This window comes from Aythya marila (assembly GCF_965140915.1).
Source record: "Aythya marila genome assembly, chromosome: 16".
Classification (NCBI taxonomy): Eukaryota; Metazoa; Chordata; class Aves; order Anseriformes; family Anatidae; genus Aythya; species Aythya marila.
The window spans coordinates 13,841,246-13,862,709 of record NC_139057.1 but is presented as its reverse complement, the minus strand read 5'-3'; the positions used below and the strand labels follow the sequence as shown (position 1 = coordinate 13,862,709).

General features: G+C 51.4%; 1 protein-coding gene across 3 annotated transcripts in view; it reads right to left on the bottom strand.

The window, feature by feature from the left end:
* RALY (RALY heterogeneous nuclear ribonucleoprotein) overlaps positions 1-21,053 on the bottom strand; it is a 117,315-nt gene extending 96,262 nt beyond the window's left edge. Inside the window, exon 1 of one of the 3 annotated variants that reach the window (XM_082773016.1) lies at positions 20,993-21,053. The gene's annotated coding sequence lies outside the window, so the exon portion shown is untranslated. Of the gene's footprint in view, positions 1-20,918 lie in introns of all 3 variants that reach the window. The other 2 variants (XM_082773015.1, XM_082773014.1) reach the window with 2 other exon arrangements.
* Between the last annotated feature and the right edge of the window lie 411 nt (positions 21,054-21,464).

The window sequence follows — 21,464 nt, the reverse complement described above, 5'->3', positions numbered from 1 at the left end:
TGGTCTGGATAGCAGCATCCATACCAGCAGCACAAGGAAAAATGGTTTGGAGGGAGGCCCTGGAGAGCCAGCCTGGGTGCACCTGGCTCTCCAGGTCCAGCTGCAGAACCCAAGGACACAGTGGTGCCTTGAGGGTGTTATTTACAGTATAGATGTGAGATATATAATCAGATAGAAATAGGTAGCTTTGTCCAACATCTTTAGGAGAAGCAGGATGAGAACTCAGCTCCTCGGACCCCTTGCAATGCCTCTGCTACAAGTCCAGCAAGCTTCTCCTCTTTTTTTTTCATGGCACTCTCACCTGCATGTTTCAGACTCTGTTCCCTGCTCACCCACAGGCAGGCAGGGATGAGGAGGAAATTCACGGGCCTCAAAGCAAGGCTCTGCACCCCAAGCACCTTGATTTCCAAGAGAAGTCTGGATACAGGCATTGATCCTCCCAAACATGAACCCCTCTGCATTCAGAGACGTTCCTCTGGACAATGAATTTCCTTTTACTGCAACTTTCTAGGCTGAAAAAAAAAATCTGAAATGGCTCAAGACAGTATTTGGGATGGTATTGTGCTCACCCCACACCCAAGCTGGAGGTTCCATCTCAGTTAACACCTCTTGAGAGCCAGGATGAAACCTTGGTTTCCCCAGCTTTATCCAAAAGATGAAACACCAAATATTGAGCCTTTCATAAATCAGCAATCGATGTTAAAAAAAAAAAAAAAAGTAATTACTTTACAGCTATCTTTACGGCCATTGCTCATTTTGGTCCTAGCCCTTCTGCAGACTTCTCAGAGCACAATGAATTAATTGGGGTATTGAATTAGCGAGGTTAGATCCAATTACCTCAATTTGACCCAGATGCTTTAACCAACATTTTTCTAATATATTGGAGCTCGTTATCATGCAGATTCACCTCTGCCCCAAGTAAAGTGATCCATCCCAGAGCAGCCTTCCCACGTGTGCCTTGCTGACCCTTGGGCGCATTGCCATCCCTCGGGTGGGGGGCAGCCCCACAGCCACCGCAGCACCTCAAGGGAGCACTCTTCCCATTTCCACTGAAATTCAGAGCCAGAGGAAGGAGAAACACACTTCTTGCAGCAGCTGGCCCTAAGAAAACTCAGGAGAGCCAAAGAGGTTTCTTGGTACCAAGGGGCAGCTGCTGGGAGGTGACAGCACCTGGGGCAGGCGCAGCAGGCTGCACCGCTCCCCTCCACATCCCAGAGGTGCTAACATTGGTCACCAGCAGCAGCCACAAATATTTAGGCACCTAAGGGATGTGTGTTAGCTACACCACGTGAGCCTCTTCTCCTTACAAGGATAAAGTTCTTAAAAGATTAGCAGGCGAGGAGTAAATTGAGGGAACAGCAAGGATATCGTTGGAGGACGAGCAGTGGACTCGAAGGTAAATGCCAATGCTGATGTTGTCAAAGAAGTCACAACTTCAGCTGGACTGACACAGATCACATCACCAAGCTCACAGCAATCCTGGACAACAGAGATTTTGGCAAAATAAATAAATAAATCCTCAACAGAACAGTTTCCATTTTCCTGAGAATATGTGCTACTATGTTGTTGTTACTTTTTTTTCCCCTCTCCTCTCATTGCAATAAGAAATACAACAGAAAAAAAGAGCTGTTTGTGTTTTCTTTTATGAACTAGTATTTCAAAACAACAAACTCATCCCCATTTTGATATGCTGTTTAATGGCATTCAGCAGCATGCTCTAGGATGGTGCTGCAAAACAAAACACTGCAACGAGAAACACCGGATCCTCTGAATTTATTTTCATTCTGCAATGACTGCTTTTCCTGTTTCAGGTGTTCTTGTCAAAATGCCACATATTGAAGCATTAGCCTCTCCTGCAGACAAATTCCCATTTCCAGAAAACCTCTGAAGAGGGTGGTGGGGTGCTGCTCTCCGCCTGACAGTGGCAGCAGCTCTGGGTAGGGCTGCAGCCCACAGCAGGAGACCACCCAGCTCCTGCCCAGAAGGGACAACTTCTGCTAGGCTGGGTTGTCCAAAGCCCCGTCCAACGTGACTCTGAACACTTCCCAAGGATGGAGACTACTGGGTCCACAACTTCTGAATCGCTAAAAACCAGCCCTAAGCCTTGTCACTCCTAGCAAGGAGGCGTCGTGCAACAGGGCCCCACGCATGGCCTCCCTACAGGAGGTCACTCCACCTCCCTGCATTCATCTGGAACCCCCAAATCCCTGGCTTGGATGCCTGAGGTCCCCTCCTAGGGCTTCCTGCCCCACCGCAGGACTGACAGCACTGGCATGCCCTCCTGCAGCCTGGAGCAGCCACCAGCTCCTTGCATCTGCAGCACCCACCACGGAGGGAGGACCTGGTCAGGGTCTCACCTCTCGCTGGTCCCAAAGGCAGGAGTTAGAGCTGAAGATGCAACTGGTGCAGGGCTGGGATGGCTTCCCCCCACTAAATATAAATGTGAAATAGATCAAAGCAAACACGCTCATTGAATAAGTGCTCAGTGCTGTGAAGAAGAGTTGCGTAACCCAGCCATGAACCCTCCCTGCCTACTTCTGATTGAAATCATGCATATGTATAAATATATATTTTATCTTCCCCTGACATTCTCTTATAACAACTGCCAAGCCTACCAAATGCAATTAAAACTAAAAGTCTCTCTTAGTTTCCTTCCCTTCTTTTGAGCAGGTTTCGTCATCTTTGTTATTTATTTATTTTTTAAATAAAAAGCCCTGCAATGGAATAGCAACTGAAGTCAAAACCTCAACACACACAATTTGATATGCAGGAACAAAACCCCAGCCGGAATGAATAGCTGTTCCACCAGGATTCCCAGACACACAGCCTTAGAGATCAGGGGAGCAGAGGGGCTTTGTGCACAGAGCTACAAAATAAAAATGAAACGTTGTGTTGGGCCAAGAAGAAGGCAAATTAACAAGGGTATTGCTTTCTGCACGTACCAGTTTCAGCTGGCTGTGTTCCTTCCTACAAGTCTAATTGGGAGGGGAGGCAGGTAGCCCAGCAGCTGCTTAGTAAACTTTATCATTTTATTCCATGAGGTCCCAATTTTCCCTGCTACGTCGGATTCACTGTGCCTTGGCACACTCTACTGTTCTTTACTCTGTTCTCCTTCCTCATCTGCCTCCCTCCATTTTACTGTGACATCCAGGTCTGCCTACCCAGAACCTTCCCAATCCCTGTAGGACCAGGCCGGAGAAATTCTCCTGCCCAGCTCCAAGAGAAGCAGCAGGACAGCACGTTGGAGCATCATGGTGTGGTAGCGATGCCATCTGCTTTATGAATGCAGCTACAAGGCTGCATCCCAGGCCCGTTACGCTGAGACTATCTGTAAGCAAAGGCTGTGCTGGCCAGTCCAAGGCAGCCCTTCTCCTCCCTGCACAACCCCACAGAGTAGGTGGCTTTGCATATGTGGAAGGAGCATCCTGCACATGCCTCTGTGTTATGGCAAGAGCAGATGGGCTGAAGATGGTAGAGGTAAGGGTCAGGCAAAAGCTGAAGCCATAAAATTAATGAATTGTTCATCTGTATCTGCAACAATGCATGCACCAGGCACGGCAGAGCTGTGCTGCAGCTGGCACGGCCATCAGCACGTGTACAAGTGGAAAAAGCACTCCAGCATCAGGAAAAGGGAACAAGACCAGGGCAGACAGCACCTCACAGCTCTCCAGAGAGGTCTTGGCTGTGTTCCACCCTCTGCATCACCTGGGTCGGCATCACCAAGGTCCTCCCCGCAGCAGAGCTCCCTCTGTCCCTCCCAGCAGGGATGGAAAGGTGATCAGCAGCCCCACCTCAGCTGCTTTTCTTACCCAAGGAAGTCATTCATTCACGACGCCAGTTCTGGTGGATGGCAAGGCAGACACAATGGCTTTGCTGAGACCAGTGTCCCAACATACTTCCTGCCAACACGAGCCTGTGACCAGTTTAACTGCACCTCGTGTGACAGTGTCGCAGTCCTCAGGTCCGTGCTCTGATGGGTCATCTTCCCACACAGCCTGGCACTGAGCTGGTATTGATCATTTCCTAATTAAGCTCAAAACCATCCACCACTCCAACCATAAGGTCACAAGCAGACTGTTCTCTGGAGGGACTCCTCACTGGCTCGCCGCCAGCTTCCATGCGTGCCTCTGGACAGTGCTGAGGATTTATACACTTCAGCTTCTGTCATTTTCTACCCTGGAGGAAGCAAGCCTCCAAATTGAATTATCACAAAGAAATCAATTCCGGATCAAACCTCTGTGAAATTATAATTGCTTTAATGATCTGCAGGCTGGAATAGACAGGGCCCAGGGAAAGCGCCACATAATTTTCCCCTTCTATTCATAAAACTCCTATAGGAATCAGCCTTTGTTCACAGGGAGCATTAGTGTTTTCTAATTATGTATTAATTTAATCTACTATTAATTTTCAATTATTGTTATTACACAGGCACTTCCTTTTCCCCCTGATGTGAGTGCAATGTAAGATGCTGAATTCCAAATAGCTCTGTGGTAAGCTGACAGGCAGCAGATTAGCCTTTAAAAAGAAAAAAAAAAAAAAAAACCCTCAACAACTAATTTTGATGAAGACATTCCAACCAAACAAAAAGAATATAAAAAGAGAGAAACAAACCTTTCTGACTCATCCGAAAATGCTATCAGCAGCCTGATTTGCCTAGAGGCTTAAATCACTCAGGTACAGCATGTCTGTGAAGTCTTTCATTACAATTGACATTTTGACAAGTATAAAAAAAACCTGCAACAACCCAACTCACAACATGATGGGCAGTTTAAAAATAATTATCAACCACATAACAAAAACATGCAAGGAAATGAAGTTTCGGTAACTTCTTTCCTCCCCAAAGATGCTACTGGATGTTGTACTGAAAAAACAATCAAGTATTCTCCCTTTATTAATTGTAGTTGCAAAAAGAGCTTAGAATTTGCTTCATTACATGTTAGGAAGAAGATAACTGACACTGCTGTGACCAGCGCTGGCCTGGATGGAAGGCAGGAGTTTCTGCAAACACGGATGGATTTAATTCTTGAATTTCACATTCCAGAGATTCTGCTCATCAGAAAGCTGCTGGCTCTGGGGGTAGACTCTTTACTATGGAAAAAGATACTAAGGGGGAAGAGGAGGCACCTGGAAAGCACAGGACACTTCAACCCCATCAGCTCCTCCTGCCTTTTTCATAGATTCTGGGGGGAGAGGCTCACAAGAGGGGATGGCAAACAGCTGCTTGTGGGCTCTGGGCCAGCCCGCACTGGCCAGCAGAACGTGCTCACATTTGCAATACACAGCGAGAATCACATCCAAGAACCAGTAAACTAGTGAGACTTTCCAAAGATCTCAATCGTTTCGTATCAGACAGGTGCACACACTTCCAGCGTGCATTCAAACAAAGAATTAAGCAATTAAGGAAATGCTGTGAAATAAAGGCCTGGGAAGTGCCACATCCTCTGCTGGTATAATACCGTGCGAGGTGAGCCCATCAGAGTGGAGAGCAAGCAGCATCGTAACGATGAGCAAAGCTCCTGCAACAGCATGTACGTGCGCCTCCTGCTAGGGCTGTGCTGCACCAGCCCTGTGGAAGAGCCTTCCTGCAGCTTCCAGGGCTGGGACACCCACCTTGCCCAACCAGCCCTGGGAACTCACTTTGAGCATCACCGAGCTGCGATCAACCTCTCACCATTCAGTGACATGACAAAGCTGGTCTGACACAAACTTGGAGCGCACAGACCACCCCAGAAGCACGCAGCTATCCCATCCCTGAAACACGAGGTCTATCAAGTGCACAGAAAGGAGAGGACTTTGATCAAAAGTCCAGAGGACAAAGAAGAAGAGATGTCCATTTCTGCATGAATAATATAATATTCAGGCTGACTTCGGAGGTCAGATGATGTCTTTTGAGCAGCGTGGCCCAGGACTACAGGCAGCTGCTCTGGCTCCACCGGGGCACTATTTATCACAGAGCTCCATTCTTCTATTACATTATCGTGAAATCAAAGCAGCTCTAGCGAAATCAGAAGAATAACACCCAATTCATACCACAGTATCAGAAAGCTAAATCTGGCTTGTCAGCTATAAAAGTGTTTTGGGATGAAAAAAAAAAAGTTACACAGGGAATAAAATATTCTTGATGAAAGGAAATGGCTCTTTTTGTGTGCTCTACCTGGCTCCCCATATCAATGCAGCCTCCGTAGGCAGCCTGAGATCAGCTGGGTTTTGGCCTGCCTGGAAGCCCGGTCCGCAGTAGGCGGCCGCAGCCCTGTGAGGACGAGCACTGGGCCTCCCAGTCCATCCACCATCTGACACATGCCATGAGCAAGCAAAATAGCAGGGCAGATTATCACGGCCTGTCCACAATGCAGACAGTGAGAGATGGAGACAGCTAAGATTTCCCTTGGAACACCAGTGGGGCTCGCACAGCCAGTTACATGCTCCAGCCCATAAGTGATAGATCAATGACAAATTTGTCCCGGAGACCATTCATCTAGAGCAGAACGGTCTGCCACCACGAAGACCAAGAATTCAGCAAACTTTGAAGTCAAATTGGTCTGTTCTAGAGAGGAAGCCAACAAGAGAGGGTATCTTCAACAAACAGAAATAACTTCCTCTGCCATTTTTGTGCTAATCCCTGTGAGACCAGATCCTAATCCTGAAGATCTATGGCATGGGTCAGGAGAACAGTTTGAGTTCTACATCCTAAATAACCCCCCTATCTGCGCAAGACAAATCTCAGGCACCCAACTCCTTTGGCTAAGGAGCGAGCTAGGATGAACATCAGGCTGCTCACCGACGTGTTCTTTAAGGAGGGGACAAAGTGACACCCACACAGCCATCATGCAGAGTCACCTCTGTCTGGCATTTTGTCTGCCTTTCTAGGAACGAGGTCAACCCTGCTACTTGAGAGGGAATAATGAGTAGTAGATGAGGCTGGATCAAAGCCAACATGTTCTCCAGCTATCCGTACCCACCCTGACCCGTGCAACCTCTGCTCATTGTCCAGACACAAGCACTGTGTTACTAATGCCAAGCTACACTCACTCTCTCGTACGCTGCTTCTGCACTGCCAAGGATCCATGCACAGACAGTGGGTAAAGCTTAACAACAGGCCTACAGCATTTTAGTCACTCAAGTCATTTATTATACCCACACAAGCAACGCCGTGAATCGGAACAAAACGCTAGAGTCATAAAAGCCACCTTGCAGTGCTAGTGCTGAAGGGGCTTGCTCACCAGCTCAGCTGGGAAATTCAGCCACCAGGCTCCAGTTCCCTCTGCACGACGTGGGAGAGCACCGGGGAAGTCGTCAGTTCGCTCCCAGACAGCAGGCAGCCAAACTGAACGGGAAGCAGGGCCGTGAGGGGCCCTTACAGCACGGAGACACCTGACGCTGAAGCAGACACACGCTGCTCCTACAGGGAGCATGGTCGATAACACGTCCTGCCCTCATACCCCAGAGCTCCCCAGACAATGCTTATGAAACTTCTTCCTATCTGCCACAATCATTTTCCCATGCTGTCTTTCCAAGATCACTGCTGTCACCTACATTACAGCTGCTTGCAGCGACATCAAAGCAACAGTTAAAACGCACTCAGGACAGAGGAGCTGTAAGGAGCCTCAGGGCTGCAAAGAAAGGCACCTAGCATTGCCTTCTGGGGCCTAAATAAGCTGGTATTTTTCTTTTAATCTAAACCCCCTTGATTGATCTTACACAGAGGTGCAGCACTGCATTTCAGAAAACACAGCATGCACCTCCGCCGCAGAGACCTGGAAGCACCATGCAAGGATCTCCAAATGCGCGTGGCACGGGGTCGCCAGCTCCCAGCACCTTCCCAGAGCCTCAGCAGGGTTTCCTGCTGGGTTTTTACACCTGGGGCTCCTGAGGTCAAGCGATGTGAAGCTCTGAGGGTTTTTTACATCAGTCTGTTGCTGGCCATCATGCTAAAATGGCTGCAGGAATGGATCTTGCATATATCTTTGAATAAATTGTAGAAAAAAGATCCCTGGAGAAGTTCAGGCAAAAAAAAGGGGGGAGATAGAGGAGAAAAGTGCCACACTCAAATAGCACAGAATTAGTAGCCACGAGAGCACTTGTTATTTAGGGGAAATTTGTTGTCTTGGAACAGAAAAGGGCAGAAAAAAAGCATGTAATAGGTCTCGACTGAGAAAAAGAGGTTAATGAAAGGTATTTTTACTCTGGAAGTATGTGAAGTAGGAAATGTTGTTTGGCTCAACTTCTGAGTTGGTTATGCAAAATTATTACCTCCACACATATAAAATTCCCCCCAAGGGGAATGGTGCAATTGCGAGGGGACAGCACAGACATGCAGGGTTCTGGCTGAAGTTTCATACAGGGCTTTGAGCTCCCATTTTGCATCCTCCATAGGGACCCAGTCCTGCCAGCTAGCCTGCAGGAAGGCGAGACGCTGTTCCCAGGTGGGGATTCCCATCCCTCCTGAAATCACAGCTCATGTTTTTCTCCAAGGACAGAGCACAGGGGAGCGTGAGAAGCCCCTGAGCTGACACCGGGGTGGCCCCAGCTCAGCCCCACCAGAACCAACACAGCCTGGTGACACCATTTCATTCCCCCACCTGTACGAGACAGGAGAAGCCGCTTTTCTCATCTCCAGAAACCTTTCCCAAGTGAGAACCTGGATGTGGATGCACACACAACCACCACCACCGGCAAGCTGGGGTACACTGCAGCGCAGATAAAAGTAAAGTTTTACCAAATTGCTTGGTCTGGCATACTTTAATTCATTTAAACCAAATAACTCATGCTAAATTGCAGCCAAATCACACAGTATAGGAGACACTGATAGCATCAGAAAGGGTTTGATTCCTATTCCAAGGGACAAGTAAGATCCCACAGACTGCATCCAGCTTTGTATTCTTATCTTATGAAGTCTCAGGCTATGCTGAAGGAGCAGGAGATACCTTGCTTTAAACATCGTTTCAAAGATGGGCAGAACTACAAGTTGCCCACGGAGGAACAGGCTGGTTTCTGCAGGGTCATGTTTTATACATGATCCAGCACTGCAGTGTCTCTAGCACACTGCTTTGAAGAGTTATTGTTTATGAATTTGTTATTTTAATAAACTGGAGCCAGCAGGGAACACAGGATTTCCAGCTCTAATAGCATTCATATGATTTAGGTCAAAGCAATCCACATGCTCAGAGCCAAATCAAAGCACACCCCTGGCTGCGGGCTGCCGTACCGACGGGGAGAGCAGCAGCAGGACTGGCTGGAGCCTCTGGCCCAGCACACCACTTGAACTCACACTGCTGGTACCTGAGTGCCATGGGCCGACAGGGACAAGCTCACTGAAGCACTGGAACCACACAGGCACCTCCCAGACTGACCGTGAGGGCTCTGATTCTCTCCCACCCCAGCGGCAGGGACGCATTCAGCTCCCACCGGGAAGCCGGTTTGGCAAGGCTGTGTGGCTGGGCAGGTTTAGTGGGTTCATGTGGCAAGATTTTGGTAGCAGGGGGCCATAGGGGTGGTTTCTGTGAGAAGGATCTAGAAGCTGCCCCATGTTTGGTAAGGGCCACACTGTTTTCCAGAGCTGAGCCAATAAGCGATGTTGTTTTGCACCTCTGTGAGAGCATATTTAAGACAGGGAAAAAATGCTGCACCACACAGCAGCCGGGAGAGTGAAGGGAGTGAGGAACGGCCTTGCAGGCGCCAAGGTCAGTGTAGAAGGAGGGGGAGAGGTGCTCCAGGCGCCGGAGCAGAAGTCCCCTGCGGCCTGTGGTGAGGACCATGGTGAAGCAGGATGTTCCCCTGCAGCCCATGGAGTACCACGGTGGAGCAGGGTTCCATGCTGCAGCCCGTGGAGGAGACCACGGTGGAGCAGGTGGCCCTGCACCGACGGAGGCTGCTGCCTGTGGAAGACCCCTGCCGGAGCAGATTCCGGGCCGGACCTGTAGCCCGTGGAGAGGAGCCCACGCAGGAGCAGGTGACCTGGCAGGAGCTGCTGCCTGTGGGGGAGCCAGGTTGGAGCAGTTTTCTCCTGAGGGATGGACCCCGTGGTACAGACCCATATCTGGAGCAGTTCTGGAAGAGCTGCTGCCTGTGGGAAGCCCACGCCGGATCAGTTCATCAAGGACTGCATCCTGTGGGAGGGACCCCACAGCACAGGGGACGAGAGTGACCGAGAAGGAGCGGCAGAGAAGAAGTGCTGTAGACTGACCATAACCCCCATTCCCCCGTTTCCCTGTGCCACTCGGGGGGAGGTGGTGGAAGAGGGTGGATGGGGGGGGAAGGTGCTTTTGGTTTCTTTCCTTTGTTTCTCACTTCTCTAGCTTGTTAGTAATCTTACTATCTCCTTATGCCGAGTCTGTTTTGCCCGTTAGAATAATTACTGAGTGATTTTCTCATCCTTATCTCAACCTTTGAGCCCTTTTCATCATATTTTCTCCCCATTCCTCTTTGAGGAGGGGGAGTGAGAGAGCGGCTGTGGTGGAGCTCGGCTGCCCACTCGAGCGGAACCACGACAGCAGGGTATGGGACACCCAGCCCCTAGGGCAGGGCATTTCCCACCCAGCCCTGTGCAACCAGCTGAGGGTCTCACACTGTCCCAGCTGCTTCAAGCAGCGAGGGATCAGACAGAAAATAACTGCAGGAGGTTTACCAAGTCCTTGCACAGCAGCCGGGGGCATGCTGCGAGGCTGGTGGCATCGGTCACCCCAGGGAGCAGGAGCAGAGCTCTGCAGGCCTGTGACACCCCAGGACCTCAGCGGTCCTTGCCCCCCACATGAGATGTCACGCTTGGTTGCCAGGGAAGCTCCCGTGCCAGCCCACGACTGCAATTTACTTTTAATTATAAGGAAGGAGAGCACGAAAGGGCCAAAGCCCAACCAACACAGCAGCTACAAGCACACCTGATGCAGAGCTGCCTGCCCCGAGCTGTGAGCGTGACAGCAGCAAGGAACAGAGTTCTTGGAAGTGTCGCTATACCGAAAGCTACGTTTTCCAACACTTGAACTTCATCACTTTTAGCAGTTGAGACCTTCAAGCCAAAAGTCTTTGCTAGGGAAAGCCAACCTGAAGATCTGTGGGCAAAGCAATGGTCACTCGCCCACAACTAGAAGTCCTGATGAACGAGCAAGACTAACAAAATCTGCTCTCCTCCAGACTCTGGGGCTATCAGCAGCATCAGAACTCAGCCTTACCCCAATTATCTCCAATCTAACTCTGAATTTACACAAAAATAATAAAGGCTTTTTTGAGCTGCTGGAAGTCTCAGCCAAGCTCACTCCCCTTCATGGGCAAGCTTCATCCGAACTACTCTTAAATGACATTTATTGCCACAAAACTGTTCAAGTTCACTGGTTTCAGACAAAACCACCATTTCATTTCCTATGTAGATGCAGAGCAGAAAACAGCTTTCTTTACTCTCTTTCTTACAGTCAGAAAACAAGGATTTTACACCCTGCGTTTAGAACCAAGTCAGGTGAAAATTGCAAAACACTTCAGCGTCTCTATTTGCTTTGTAACCAGAATAGCTGAGAGACACCTGACAGCTCTGGGGACTCCACTTCTGTGCTCATGCATAAACCAGAGACAACAGCATGGCAAGATTTGTGCACGGCTCTGATCCCTGCCTTTATTTTTAAACTGGCACTGTCACCACTGCATCTCAGTTCACCTTCTGCCCGAAACAAATTGAACAGATTTCCCAGAGGGTCTCCTGACTCACCAATGCATTTTCCTTTTAAAGGTCAAAAAAATATGTAGTGACAATAGGGATTTCATTAGTTTCCTCTTAGTTTCTGTTGGTCAGCAGGGACTTAAGCAAAAATTGGTTGCACTCGGGAGCTTCCACAACAATGCACAGTTCATATTATATAGGATAAAGGGAAAGAGCAGTTGTAGGATACATCTCACCCCTTGACTGCCAGCTGAGCACAGCAAGAGAGCACTTAGCAAAGCTGACTCTACAGCAGAGATGTCAGTCCTGAGACACCTCCACACACTCAGTTCACGTATGTACACACCCAGAATAGGATTCCAGCCAGAATTCCTGCACAGGACATACAGAAATTTTGCTCCAATTTCCCTTTAAATGCTCCATCACTCCTCTTTTCCAAGCAACTTTAAATAATTCCACGTATTCCAGAGCTCATCTCCCGTGCTGGTGGCCTGGCACAACTCCTCCCCAACATCTAAGACCAATACTCCTAAATCCATGACTCAATGACAGCCAAGTCCACCGAGAGCTCTCCACCTCCTGATATTTACTGTTCAGTCGCAAGGATCTGCTCACCACTGAGAGGCCTCCAAGCGCTGGGTACTCATCCAGCTGCTTCAGAGTGCAGAACTTCATATTCGGTTTCGAGACCCTCAGGAGCCTGCAGTGCTTGTAGGCGCTTGTCATCTGCTGAAGGAAGGAACAACAGGTGCAGCCCTTCTTCCATTTCAAGTGTTTCTTGATAGTATTGTAGAGCAAGCAGATCAGCTTTAATACTAGAAATATCTCCCACACTGCACCGGATTACAAGGACATTCATACATCCACCTTCATCTACGCTGATCCTTGTCTGCTACTAGTTCAATTGTGGTTGCTCACAGGCTCATCTCATCTGGGAAACGTAATTCAGGGAGCAGAGTCTCCACAGAGAGAGCCTTGCAAAGTTCCCTCTTCAGCTGTAAAATAAACACTAGATCCCCGACGTATCTGTTTTTAAGGGATGCTTGGAGTCCCGTGGTGTCACACCTCCAGGTTCTCCTTCCACAAAGCTAGGAGTATCCTTCTTTGGGAAACAAAATTCTTGCATCCTTCACATGCCTTCAAGACAAAAACTGCCAACCATGCAAAAAACAACCAGGTGGGTTTAGGTCACCTACTGCATGGACCAGTCAAACTACGATCAGAGGACAAAGCTCCAGCTGGGACATCAGCAGCAGCCATGGCTTTGATACCTACTGATGTAACCCTAGGACAGCATCTTCCCTGGGACCACACACATCTGTCTCTGACCTGTGTCCATCGAAGCAAAAAGGAGACTCAGCTGTTTTAAAGGGCGCTAGACTGGGTTCCTCACATGCTTCTGTTAGGAAAGCTGCTTGTTTTCAACTCAATTTATCCTCCACCGACACAGCCTGAGTGAGAAAAGGTCAAGAAATACCAGAACGAGATTGGCTGGGGGGAGAGCAAGGCGGAAGGAGAGTGATTTGTGTTTTAATAACCCCTGCTGTAGAAACACAAGCTTCAGAGGTCGGGAAACAGGCTCTTTATTCAGAGCAAAGCAAGAGGCACCTGCTAGACACGCAGCGTAGAAACATTTAGTATTTTGAACCGTGAGGCTAATCTGATACGACGCTCCGTCATCCCTCGGTGCACAGCTTGCATTAATCTTTCAGCGGCGAGGCTCTGTCCCAGACCCGCAGCACGTGCCGAAGAGCACGCACCTCTCGCCCACAGCCCTGCCGGGGCTCTGCCCTCGAGCACGGCCCTGCCGGGGCTGGCACAGCGCTCCCCCTCGCCGCAGAAAGGACGCGCTGTCAGGTTCGGTCTTGGCAAAGCAGCCAACACGCATCTGACCTACATAGAGCGCACAGATGCGAGCAGACACGCACAGCGCTCCCCGGGTTTTTAAGCAAAAAAAAAAAAAAAAAATTAAGCGCCACCTGCTTGGCCTGGAAAGCCATGTGAAAAAGAGGCGGCCGCGCAGAGAGAGGTTTCACCGGGTTGCAAGCTGGAGCTTGGTACCACCACCTCCCTCTTAATACACCTCAGTGGATATTTTTCATGATTGAGCTATCTGTTGTACCGAGACTGGAAGCACTGAGCAAGTCAGCTGTGAGGAGTGCCGCACACCCCCAGCTGCACTGACGACCACCTCAAAAACCCCTTCGGCCATCGAGCACCGCACAGAGCCCAGGTTCTGTCCTGGAGCTCCCATCCCTGCCCCTGCATGAGGACGTCATCCACCAAGTGACGTGCCTGGCCCCAGGGCAGCACCTGGGTGACCCTTTAGAAGGCTCGTTGTGTTAGGTGCCTGTTTCTGGACCAGTTTAATCTGGAGGTAAGAAGCAGATAAGCAGATGCAGCAGCACAAAACAAAATTAAGGCCACCGAGACAGAGCTGCCACATTCCTACGCTGGGAGGGCTTACAGCAGAGGTCACCTCCTCGCCAGCCACCGCCAAGGCTCGCAGAAATGACTGTACGCTCCTGGGCCAAGCGAAATGTCACACGCCAAGCATTGCTGAGACTCCCGTTCCCTGCGGGGTGCCAGCCCGAGGAGCCACAGGGTGAGGGGGGAGGCTGGGCTGGGGCAGCCAGAACACCCCCACCGCCCCCCCAGGTCAGGTTCTGGAGGCAGGGGTGCGGAAGGAGGGCTGAGAGAGACCCACAGACCTTGAGAGGCTGAACCATGAGCACGGGGCCTGGCGCTGCTCCCAGCCCTGCCACCACCACGGTCCATCCATGTACGTGCTCCCGTCTGTATGTGCTCAGAGCATAAATTCTGGAGCCACGGCTGCTGGTTGTAGGCACAGATCTTCAGGCACTGTTGTACTGTGTGGTAGGACACCTACACAAGGCCTCCAGACCGCTGGTATCTGCTCAGTTCCCCTCCAGGAAGGGAAAAGAACCACATGGGGTTGTTTTTTTTGGGGGGGAGGGTGGCAGGGAACCTTACCATTTGCTTCCTGGTCTCCTTTGTTCCTACTGGATGACCTCAAGTAGAAATAAAGTTCAAGGAATAAACTAGAACAAGCAGACTAATCAGTTCGCATTTATTTCATCAGCTGGTCTTTAGCCTACTTGCTAGAGACTTCCCTTGCTCATGACAGTGAGGCTCTGGAGGCAAAACGAAGAGAGAAATTTTAGGGTCAGAAAAACCCAGACTTACTGCCTCCTGCCATCTGGAATTTTAAAAGCCAGCCCCCAGAAGCAGAAGTCCTCGCTGTGTTCAGGCACCTCCCCAGCATGAGCCTGCTTCTGGCAGGACAGGACACCACCACAGGGCCTGTGCTTCCAGAAGTGTTTTCTCCTCAGGCATCCATTTACCAGATCTAACACTGCTTTCCATCGTGGCACATTCCCATCGTTGTCCTGGGTCACAGACACACTTGGCAATACCACCCTTCTCTCATGACCACAATAAAATAAAAAGCAGATCTGTATTTATCACATTGCATGGGCTGCTGCATTTCATCCCAAAACATGACAAGTTCCCAACCTGAGCAGCTTGGCAGGACACAAAGCTTATCCCACCCCCTTTTTTAGGGCTTCTCGAGAAAAGGCTTTGAGTAATCACACACTGTGTACTCCCTACACATGCCAAAGATCAGCAACCCAGCTGTGAAGACTTGGGGCAAACTATAAATCACCCGCACTCCTCGGTGGGCCAGAGCCTCCGACTTGCACAGCCACAATCCCATGCACCGCTCCCCCACAACAAGCTATAACAGATAGACGTTTACACTATACATAGGGCTAAAATCTATCAATTCTGAGGTCATGAGCACAGTGTTTTTCCCTCTTACAAATCAGTACTTGAACAGACATGTATCATCAGCAAGAAGCACAAAAAAGTGGAGAGCGATACGACATCTGCAAATTGAAATGATAATAAAGGCAATGAATGCAGAGGAAAGCCTGAAACACCACTTCACAAGCTGCCCTCCTTGGCTGCTCAGGCTGTCAAACCCACCCCTCTGCTCCAAGCTGTCCAGAAGCTCCTCTCGCTGTCATTTTGAGACATGGGATGGGAGCAAAGATGAGCATGCACCTGCATGACAAGTCAGCAACGCACTCCCTCCAGCTGAGGTCAGGGAAGGCACTATGAGAAAAAAAAAAAAAAGTACCTGTGTGCACGAAGTAGCCACCAGAAGCAGGCTACGCAATGATTAATTAAATCTTGTTTCTGTTGAGCTGTAGCTTCTGGGCTTTTCCACACTGAATTAGCCCCCTCTACCATCTTCTGTTTTTTACAGCACACCTTGCTGTGGCGGGACGTTTCACCCCAGCCCACCACACGTGTGGCAGGGCTCGAGAGAGAAAGGAAGGCAGGGGCTGGAAATTCTCCAGACAATAAACAAAGCAGCCCACGCTGCCGGGCACGCAGCGCCATGGGGCAGCACGGAGCAGCAGCAGCAGCCCCATCACTGCCACAAGCGGGGAGCCAAGGACATGGAGGTGGGACCCAGCCCACCAGCTGGAGCACCAGCAGATTTTGCTGTGAAATAAAGAAGCGCTGTGGCCTTCTGTTTTCCCCCAGCCACTGCTGCTTTTCAGATTTACAGGTTCAGAGGCTGTGCTGGAAGGGGAACTCAGGAGAGGCTGGAGCAGCAGCACTGCCTGGCTTATACTTGGGCTGAAAGCACCTCGTTCACCAGGAGTACGTACACAGCCTGTTCATTCGGAGAGATGAGGCAATTTAAGACAGGTTTTGTAGCATTTGCCAACAAAAGATGAAGGACTATCCGGGTGAACAGCATTCACGTCCATCTTCAAAGTGATGAGCTGCCGAAAACAAACATGCAAACAGGGCCCAGGAGCAGGGGTAAAAGCTGAAAAATAAATTGCTTTTTTTCCTATGCAAACAGAAGGCAGCTAATAGCTCGGTGCACGGAGGCTGAGCCCTCTCCGCTCATTGTACAAGCAGGGCAAGAGACCGTGTTTAATTTCTTCCTCACAATAACTTTAATTAAAATCATCTAAGCCCTTCCTATCCCTCTCCTACCACAAGGTGTGGTTCTGCTCACAGGAGGTATTAGCAAACCCCGGCTTATTAACGCACACTCCCTGAAAACGCTGTTTGCACTGCAATAAAACGGCTGGGGAGCCCATCTGCAGGCAAGCACTCTGCTCCTAACTACGAGCCAAGAAGTCCAGTGCCTACTTCTGATGTACATCCATTGCAACAGTCATTCCCCATGTGCCTGTGAAGCTGTTCTCCAGTATGAGCTTCACAGGGCATCCTTCAGCAGACTTCACCTTCAGAAGCTTCTCTTCACCAGCCTATGCCCCGTGGGTGCCGAGATAACTACTGGAGGTAAAACACGCACCCTGGCTGCATGAGATGAGCTGCACCAGAGCTCCTCCAGGAGTTTTATAAGCACAGAAGTTCCCAAACCAGCTCTACATTCTCACTCCTCTTGTGATGTAATCTGCGGTGAGAGCTCCTCTGCCTGTATGGAAACTCGCTGCAAGGGTGTGGGGAGGTGGCGAGAACACACCGGACCTTCCAACCCATCCCTAGTGCAGCTGGGACACACACAGGCCAAAGCTTCACTGCCCTGCTGAAATGAGCAAGCACGAATCACACAACAGAGCAAGCCTGGTAGCAAGAGCAAAGAGAATGAAGCCTCAGTTGCTGGAGAGGCTCAGAAGGATTTTCACAGAGCTTACAGCTCTCACCAGCCCTCGACAGCAGCCCTGCAGCACCTTCCTCTGCAAGGTGCCCATCCCTGGGCACTGGGACATGCGGCTGGGGATGCAGCACCGTGCTCTGGGGCACCTGAGCATGGCTGGGAGCCGCCGAAGGTCGAGGGGGCCCCACTCCCTGGGGAAGCTGCCCCATGCCTGGCACCCAGCACCTGCAGCGCGCTTCCCCTGACCCAGAGCAGAGGGATGCTTGCTGCCACGCAGTCCCACACAGCCAAGGGCCAAATGCTGGCACTGGACAGCCCTCGCTTCTCCAAGGCACTCGGCTTCATCTACAAGCTGCGGTCAAACAGAGCCCTCACCACGGCACCTGCACCATGCAGCTGGCAGAAGCAGCAGGTCCCATGTCCTAAAGCAGCATTTTCCCCCTCACAAATGCTCTTAGAGCATCTTTCCAGAAGAATTCACTCAAGGCAGGATAAAAGCATGAGGTTTAAGCAGTCTTGTAAAGGCACTGGGAGCCCAGGTGAGGAGCACCAGCTTCCCATCCCTACCTTGCGTCCGCTCCAGTCTGCTCCCCAGCTCAGCAATCCGCGCACCAATACAGATTACACTGCTGATCCACTCCCAGCTTCCACAGCAAGCGGCCACTGCCCTCATTTCGTCAAAATATCTTTTCTTGGCAGAACTGCCACCCGTATTTCCACACCCTGCTGCCACCAGAAGGCAGGCCCCGTGCAGAGGGCTGTCCTCCCCCGGGGGTGGCGGGCACAGCGGGAAGACACTGCAGGGGACACACGGCTCCAGCCGGTCTGTCCGTCCCCCAGCCTGCAGCAGCAGCCAGAAGACAAGTTCATATTTTTTCCTACCATGGCCACATTTGTCAAAACACAACCTGCTTGCAAAAGCCCCAGATGAACCATGTCCCACCTCCCACTGCTCCGCGCCATCCCACGGGGCAGCCGACGCCGCAGACTTCACCTGGGAATTGCTGCGTTCATGCGGCCGCAGCCCGGAGGCGCCCATGCCATTCACCTCGTTCCTCTTCTCTACGAACAAACTGGCACTGTGTTTCTATTTTAAAAACTGACTTTTCAGATCAAAAAAAAAAAAAAAAAAAAAAAAAAAGACTGTTGTGCAACATGACTGGTAGAGGCTGCAAACGGATACGTTCAGTGAAGGAAGCGCTCTGCTGCAGAGGTGGGAACGCTGCTGGAGCCTGGCACCCTGCCTGTTAGCACAGGCCCCCCAAAATCAGTGGGAGAACCTGCCCCACAAAGCCAAGGCTGAGTCCTGCCTCACGCATGGCTTTCTACACATTGCAAAGGTTTATTTTAAAAAAGTGTATTCCCGTGAGGTGCTGCAAGAGCAGGACCCACCCTCTCCCATGGAAGCAGCAGCTGCCTTTCCAGCAGAGCTGGTGCACCCACTCCGGGCCCTCCCACGCAGGAAGATCCGAGCGCCCTCAGTGAGGGGAGCAAACAGGACTGTTTGTGTTGAACAGTGCCACACGAGAGCCAAGAGATGACTCACACCGCCCGTATAGCCTTTCCCTGGGCATCCAGAACAAAGCAAGGCAGGGCAACAGAAGTCGGAGGGTGAGGTTAATTCCCACAGTGTCTCCTCTAGCTTTGGACCATGTTAACAGGGTAAATGCTGCTTCCTTAAGGTTTCCCAAAGACAAAACCTGTTCTCATTTTACTTGGGAAAAATAAGTCATCATCAACACTGGCAGTGCTTCTTAAATGAGAGGGACCTCGCTGAGAGCTTGCAGAACTACAGATTGCAGGCAGCCTGCTTTCCCACATCCAGGCTGGGGCATCCTCCATGGTACCCTCCTCGTAGCTTCTGCTGTTTGCCTGCAGCCCAGCAACCCTGGGATGCCAACTGCAATTGCTTTCAGCTGCAAGGAACACCACTAGCCACAAGAAAAGCTTAAGACCTCCCATTAGCATGCATACTTCTCGTTTCCATGCAAACTGTGGATTTCCTAGGATGTGCAAAGAAAAGCAGTCTTTGCCCATTGTTACCAGCCTTTGCCTTGAAAATTCCAGTATTTCAGATGCAAAACCGGAGACTTGCATGCAGGTGTTAATTCCCCAGAACAGGGCTTTTGTGTCAATCTCTGCCCTGGTGTCACCTCCACTCTGCCTTTTGTAAAGTACATACAATTAATTTTATAACCAAGATGCAGCTGCAGACACCTGACCTGCTAATTAAATACACACTCACAGAGGAAAAGCACTAAAGAACATTACTCACTTGAATTGAGCTGAAACAGGTAGACGGGGACTGGTGGCAAAAATAAAAATAGACCCTGTTCACACTCCTGCGAGGAAGGCAGCAGCGTTTTGTGCACAACAGCAAAATCAACTTAAACACAAATGACAACTTCTGAAAGCCTCTGCTTTGGATTCATCCTTGACATTTTTCTAGGCCAGCTGGAAAACAAAAGCTTTGTCTTCTTAAAATGCAATTGCCTGAGGCACCTCTAAAAAAAGTGACATAACTCAGGTCTGAAAAATGCCTCCTGGGTTTCAGATTCTCCTAAGAGCCTCTTTGCTGTTCAGCTTGATTCAGATCAGAGTTCACGCTGATTACCCACATCAGCAGGAACTCTGCAGATTTAGCCTTGGCTACAAACACAGGTATAAAAAATAAAACCTAAACATGTGCTTTACGCCGTATAATAAAAATTGTACAGTTATATAAAAAATAATAAAAAACTCGTTATTGATCTGAATGATTCCTCCCTCCCTCCCTGTACACCAGCAGGTTCCTGAATTTCGAAGCAATCCCCGATAAGCGTTTATTCTGAAGTTACCTCTGTTCAGTCTGTTTCCTCCTAGCGTGTTTCCCAGGCATTTTTAACCTTCCCATCGCAAACCTCAGCCCACGACCTGAAGGAATCGTACCTTGACCCGAGGTTTAACCCCTCGCTTCTCCCCCAGCCCCCCTTGTCCCAGTAACTGGAAGCAAAGCCTTCGTGTCCCTGCCGAGCCCCGAGCCGGGCAGGACGGTAACTCAGCGGGAAGGGAAAACACCCGCAGCCCCTTCCAGGCACAGCACCGTCCTTCCCACACGCGGGCAGCCCGGCGGCACCTGCTGCAGCATCCCCCTAATTTCCCCCCCGATATCGGGCACGGCAAACCAGGGGCGCTCCGCGGCTCCCCCGGGAGCGCTCGGGACGGGCGCGGCGGCTCTGCCGGGACGCGCTCGGGGCCGGGTTTTGGGGCAGGATCGGTCCCAGGGCTCGCCCCAGGGGGGCTCAGACCTCTCTGCACGGCCCCAGCCAGCCGCACGGAGCAGGGGTCCGCGACCACCGGGGCTCCCGGGGACCCCCCTCCTGCCACGGAGCCGCCCCCGAGCCCGTCCCCGGCCCCTCCGGACAGGAGCGGGAGGCGCCGGCCCCGGGAGGCTCCCCCCTGCCGCTGCTTCGCCCCGGGGCACCGGGGAGCAACGCGGAGCCCGGGCCGAGCCCCGGCAGCGCCCAGCTCCCTCCCGCCGCGCCTCCCGGCGATTCCCGTTAAACGCAAGATTAAGGGAAAAAACCCCAAATGAGAGAGTAAAAAGAAACGACCACGGACCAAAAGGAATTAACGCGGGGGGAGGCTTAAAGGAGGGGAGAAGAAAAGCGGAGCCCACCGGGAGCCCGACTCACGCGCAGCGCCACGCCGGCTCCGGCCGCTCCCGGGCACGCCGCGCCCCGCAGCACCCGCGGGCGGCGGAGCCCCGCCCCTCGCTGCAGCCCCCGCCCCTCTTCGGAAAAACCACGCCCCCTTTCTCCCCCGCCCCGCCCCTCCAGCCGACCGTACCACAGCGGCGCGGCGGGGGGGGGCGCTGAGCAACGCCAGCCTCTGCTGCCTGCCCTGCCCCGCCTCGCCCCGCTCCGCCACCATGGCGCTGTTTCTATCACGACACAGACGCGCTGTCGGGACACGGCCGAGGGAAAGCGGCGCTCGCCCCGCGCCGCCACCTCCGCCCTCCCGCTCTCCTCTCCCCGCAGACGGCGCGATGGGAGAGTCCGGCGGGAGGGGCGGGAGAGGCGCTGAGGGGAGGCGGTGGCTGAGGCGGGGCTGAGGAGCGGCGCCTCCCCCGGCAGCCGCGCGGCCCCGAACCCCGCCGGGCCCCGG